This window comes from Oncorhynchus mykiss, unplaced genomic scaffold, assembly GCF_013265735.2.
Source record: "Oncorhynchus mykiss isolate Arlee unplaced genomic scaffold, USDA_OmykA_1.1 un_scaffold_225, whole genome shotgun sequence".
Taxonomy (NCBI): domain Eukaryota; kingdom Metazoa; phylum Chordata; class Actinopteri; order Salmoniformes; family Salmonidae; genus Oncorhynchus; species Oncorhynchus mykiss.
This window is the reverse complement of record NW_023493693.1, coordinates 196,025-202,500: the sequence shown is the minus strand read 5'-3', so window position 1 is coordinate 202,500 and position 6,476 is coordinate 196,025. Positions and strand designations below refer to the sequence as shown.

Sequence of the window (6,476 nt, the reverse complement as noted above, 5' to 3'; positions counted from 1 at the left end):
CTACAGACTACTATAGACTACTATAGACTACTACAGACCATAAAGATCTGCTACAGACCACTATAGACCACTAAAGACCACTATAGACTACTACAGACTACTACAGACCATAAAGATCTGCTACAGACCACTATAAACCACTATAGACTACTATAGACTACTACAGACCATAAAGAACTGCTATAGACTACGATAGACTACTACAGACCATAAAGATCTGCTACAGACTACTATAGACTACTACAGATCTGCTACAGACCACTATAGACTACTATAGACTACGATAGACTACTGCAGACCATAAAGAACTGCTACAGACTACTATAGACTACTACAGACCATAAAGAACTGCTACAGACTACGATAGACTACTACAGACCATAAAGAACTGCTACAGACTACGATAGACTACTACAGACCATAAAGAACTGCTACAGACTACTATAGACTACTACAGACCATAAAGAACTGCTACAGACTGCATCACAGCAGACCGTGATGAGAGAATGATGAACTCACCACCGGTATGCGTAACACTTTGGCCAAGGGGACACGTTTTATAGCCACCTACAGAGAAAACACACACACACACACACACACGCACACACACACACACACACACACACACACACACACACACACACACACACACACACACACACACACACACACACACACACACACACACACACACACACACACACACACACACACACAATCATTGACTAATAATACTGTAACTCCAATGGACAAGACACGTGTGTGTGTGTGTGTGTGTGTGTGTGTGTGTGTGTGTTTATTGAACTCTTCTCACAGGTAGGTTGTCTTCTCTACGGTAACCAGCGTAGACGATCCCGTAGCCTCCGCCTCCCAGACAACCCAGCTGTACAAACCTCTCTGCAACTGGATCAGGACTTGGCTCTCTACTGTTGCATTGTGGGGTCTGTAACGTGTCGATCAGCGTGGTGCTACTCTCTAAGGACAGATTCCCCTCTTCCTCTTCCTTCTGACTCCTCCCCCTCCTCTTCCTCTCTCCTCTTCCTCCCGTACTCCTCTCGGAGCTCTTCCTCCTCCTCTTCCTCTCTCCTCTTCCTCCCGTACTCCTCTCGGAGCTCTTCCTGTTCCTCCGCCTCCTCTCTGCTCTCTCATCCCTCAGGGTGAGTCGGCTGAGTCCCTCGTTCGCCCCTCCCTCATTGGCCAGAGGGCTGGTGTGGGTGTCTGAGGGGGGGTATTTAAAGATGCAGTCCGAGATCTTAAACACTTCGTAACATATTGTACGTAAATTACAATTTGTAACATTAACATACGAATTGCAAAAAAAACAATTATAATTGCCAGACGTAACATATCGTACGGATTACGTAGTGCACCATTTTCGGGAACCCAGTTTTGCAAACCTACTTTCTGAAATTATACAAAAGTTCTGGAGCATCACTTTAAGTTAAGTATGTTATAAAGCAACTTCTCTGTGTTGGCCCAATTTTTCAGTTTTTAATTTGTTAAAAAAGTTTGAAATATCCAATAAATGTCGTTCCACTTCATGATTGTGTCCCACTTGTTGTTGATTCTTCACAAAGAAATACAGTTTTATATCTTTATGTTTGAAGCCTGAAATGTGGCAAAAGGTCGCAAAGTTCAAGGGGGCCGAATACTTTCGCAAGGCACTGTAATTCTGTGTGTAATTCTATATATAATTCTGTGTGTAATTCTATATGTAATTCTATATGTAATTCTATATGTAATTCTGTGTGTTATTCTATATGTAATTCTATATGTTATTCTATATGTAATTATATGTATAATTCCACATGTTATTCTATATGTAATTCTATATATAATTCTGTGTGTAATTCTATATGTAATTCTATATGTAATTCTGTGTGTAATTCTATATATAATTCTGTGTGTAATTCTATATGTAATTCTATATGTAATTCTATATGTAATTCTGTGTGTAATTCTATATATAATTCTGTGTGTAATTCTATATGTAATTCTATATGTAATTCTATATGTAATTCTGTGTGTAATTCTATATGTAATTCTGTGTGTAATTCTATATGTAATTCTATATGTAATTCTATATGTAATTCTATATGTAATTCTATATGTAATTCTATATGTAATTCTATATGTAATTCTATATGTAATTATATGTATAATTCCACATGTTATTCTATATGTAATTCTATATATAATTCTGTGTGTAATTCTATATGTAATTCTATATGTAATTCTGTGTGTAATTCTATATATAATTCTGTGTGTAATTCTATATGTAATTCTATATGTAATTCTATATGTAATTCTGTGTGTAATTCTATATATAATTCTGTGTGTAATTCTATATGTAATTCTATATGTAATTCTATATGTAATTCTGTGTGTAATTCTATATGTAATTCTGTGTGTAATTCTATATGTAATTCTATATGTAATTCTATATGTAATTATATGTAATTCTATATGTAATTCTATATGTAATTCTATATGTAATTCTATATGTAATTCTATATGTAATTCTGTGTGTAATTCTATATGTAATTCTGTGTGTAATTCTATATGTAATTCTATATATAATTCTGTGTAATTATATGTATAATTCTACATGTTATTCTATATTTAATTCTATATATAATTCTGTGTAATTATATGTATAATTCTACATGTTATTCTATATATAATTCTATGAGTAATTCTATATGTAATTCTATATGTAATTCTGTGTGTAATTCTATATGTAATTCTATATGTAATTCTATATGTTATTCTATATGTTATTCTATATGTCATTCTATATGTAATTCTATATATAATTCTGTGTGTAATTCTATATGTAATTCTATATGTAATTCTATATGTAATTCTGTGTGTAATTCTATATGTAATTCTATATGTAATTCTGTGTGTAATTCTATATATAATTCTGTGTGTAATTCTATATATAATTCTGTGTGTAATTCTATATGTAATTCTATATGTAATTCTATATGTAATTCTGTGTGTAATTCTATATGTAATTCTATATGTAATTCTATATGTAATTATATGTATAATTCTACATGTTATTCTATATGTAATTATATGTATAATTCTATATGTAATTCTATATATAATTCTGTGTGTAATTCTATATGTAATTCTATATGTAATTCTATATGTAATTATATGTATAATTCTACATGTTATTCTATATGTAATTCTATATATAATTCTGTGTAATTATATGTATAATTCTACATGTTATTCTATATATAATTCTGTGTGTAATTCTATATGTAATTCTATATGTAATTCTATATGTAATTCTATATATAATTCTATATATAATTCTGTGTGTAATTCTATATGTAATTCTATATGTAATTCTATATGTCATTCTATATGTAATTCTATATATAATTCTATATATAATTCTGTGTGTAATTCTATATGTAATTCTATATGTAATTCTATATGTCATTCTATATGTAATTCTATATATAATTCTATATATAATTCTGTGTGTAATTCTATATATAATTCTGTGTGTAATTCTATATGTAATTCTATATGTAATTCTATATATAATTCTATATATAATTCTGTGTGTTATTCTATATGTAATTCTATATGTAATTCTATATGTTATTCTATATGTAATTATATGTATAATTCTACATGTTATTCTATATATAATTCTATATATAATTCTGTGTAATTATATGTATAATTCTACATGTTATTCTATATGTAATTCTATATGTAATTCTATATGTAATTCTATATATAATTCTGTGTGTAATTATATATGTAATTCTATATGTAATTCTACATGTTATTCTATATGTAATTCTACATGTTATTCTATATGTAATTCTGTGTGTAATTCTATATGTAATTCTATATGTAATTCTATATGTAATTCTATATATAATTCTGTGTAATTATATTCATAATTCTATATGTAATTCTATATATAATTCTATGAGTAATTCTATATGTAATTCTATATGTAATTCTGTGTGTAATTCTATATGTAATTCTATATATAATTCTGTGTAATTATATGTATAATTCTACATGTAATTCTATGAGCATCATACTCACCTAGATCCTTCCCTGTGGTGAGGGAGCGTACTGATCTACATGCCATGGTAGCTAATCAGCTGATCAAAATCACAGTCTTAATCACTAGATCATCACATTGATCGTTTCAGAGCTAAGTGTTGCAGACATACAGACAGAGGCTGTCGTGGGCCAATGGTAAGTAGAGAGTAAACCCTCCGCTAGCCAGGTCTCTCTGTCCAGTAAGTAGAGAGTAAACCCTCCGCTAGCCAGGTCTCTCTGTCCAGTAAGTAGAGAGTAAACCCTCCGCTAGCCAGGTCTCTCTGTCCTGTGAAAGTAGCCTACAGAAGAACACCGTGGAATGAAGCCGTGACCTGTAGAATGCGTGATGTGATGATGTCACAAGAGAGATAGAACACGCCCGACGACGCTCTCGTCATTGTGACGTCATAATAGCGCCTGGAGACCGGAGAGGACTTGGTGGGATGTTCTCACTAGGCTCCCTGGGGTGGCAGGTAGCTTAGTGGTTAGAGCGTTGGACTAGTAACCGAAAGGTTGCAAGGTCGAATCCCTGAGCTGACAAGGTAAAACAATTATCTGTCGTTCTGCCCCTAGTTAAACCCACTGTTTAACTGGCATTGTAAATAAAAATGTGTTCTTAACTGACTTCGCCTAGTTTAAATAAAGGTAAAATAAAAAATGAATGATACAGAAGTCACAAACTGATTGGAGAATTATGTTCATCACCCAATTTAATTACATCACTCTCAGTCTGCAGACCAGAATGTGTCAGAATGAAACAGACGGAGGCCCAGCTGGTCAAAAAGGTTTATTCACGGAACGTTCTGGAGTCAAGAATACAAAACAATTCATTTATACTGACTTCGCACGCACACACATACACACAAACATATACACACACACACACACAAACATACAAACATACGCACATACACCCGCACATACACACAAACATACGCACACACATGTCCTGCTACACACACACACATGTCCTGCTACACACACTGTCTGTCTCACTACCCAGCCGACAGAGATAGTGACCTTGTCCTGCTACACACACTGTCTGTCTCACTTCCCAGCCGACAGAGATAGTGACCTTGTCCTGCTACACTGTCTGTCTCACTTCCCAGCCGACAGAGATAGTGACCTTGTCCTGCTACACTGTCTGTCTCACTACCCAGCCGACAGAGATAGTGACCTTGTCCTGCTACACACACTGTCTGTTTCACTACCCAGCCGATAGAGATAGTGACCTTGTCCTGCTACACACACTGTCTGTCTCACTACCCAGCCGACAGAGATAGTGACCTTGTCCTGCTACACTGTCTGTCTCACTTCCCAGCCGACAGAGATAGTGACCTTGTCTTGCTACACACACTGTCTGTCTCACTTCCCAGCCGACAGAGATAGTGACCTTGTCTTGCTACACACACTGTCTGTCTCACTTCCCAGCCGACAGAGATAGTGACCTTGTCCTGCTACACACACTGTCTGTCTCACTTCCCAGCCGACAGAGATAGTGACCTTGTCCTGCTACACACACTATCTGTCTCACTACCCAGCCCACAGAGATAGTGATCTTGTCCTGCTACACACACTGTCTGTCTCACTTCCCAGCCGACAGAGATAGTGACCTTGTCCTGCTACACACACTATCTGTCTCACTACCCAGCCCACAGAGATAGTGACCTTGTCCTGCTACACACACTGTCTGTCTCACTTCCCAGCCGACAGAGATAGTGACCTTGTCTTGCTACACACACTGTCTGTCTCACTACCCAGCCGACAGAGATAGTGACCTTGTCTTGCTACACACACTGTCTGTCTCACTTCCCAGCCGACAGAGATAGTGACCTTGTCCTGCTACACACACTGTCTGTCTCACTACCCAGCCGACAGAGATAGTGACCTTGTCATAGTAGTGATAGTGATCTCTAGTCAGGTCGGCACCGAGCTCAGACAGTCTGTGTTTAAAATACCATAAAGACATATTGTTTCACCCTCATTCTGACGAGGACTACACATTTATTGATTATGATTTCACCCTCATTCTGACGAGGACTACACATTTATTGATTATGATTTCACCCTGATTCTGACGAGGACTACACATTTATTGATTATGATTTCACCCTCATTCTGACGAGGACTACACATTTATTGATTATGATTTCACCCTCATTCTGACGAGGACTACACATTTATTGATTATGATTTCACCCTGATTCTGACGAGGACTACACATTTATTGATTATGATTTCACCCTCATTCTGACGAGGACTACACATTTATTGATTATGATTTCACCCTGATTCTGACGAGGACTACACATTTATTGATTATGATTTCACCCTCATTCTGACGAGGACTACACATTTATTGATTATGATTTCACCCTGATTCTGAC

The 6,476-nt window shown here is 35.4% G+C and overlaps 1 protein-coding gene across 1 annotated transcript in view; it reads right to left on the bottom strand.

Annotated features, from left to right (window-relative positions):
• LOC118948222 (serine/threonine-protein kinase pim-2-like) overlaps window positions 1–1,471 on the bottom strand; it is a 5,159-nt gene extending 3,688 nt beyond the window's left edge. Inside the window, exons 1-2 of the mRNA XM_036973206.1 lie at window positions 815–1,471; window positions 520–567 (exon numbers count right to left, since the gene is read on the bottom strand). The gene's annotated coding sequence lies outside the window, so the exon portion shown is untranslated. The remainder of the gene's footprint in view (window positions 1–519; window positions 568–814) is intronic.
• Window positions 1,472–6,476: the final 5,005 nt, after the last annotated feature.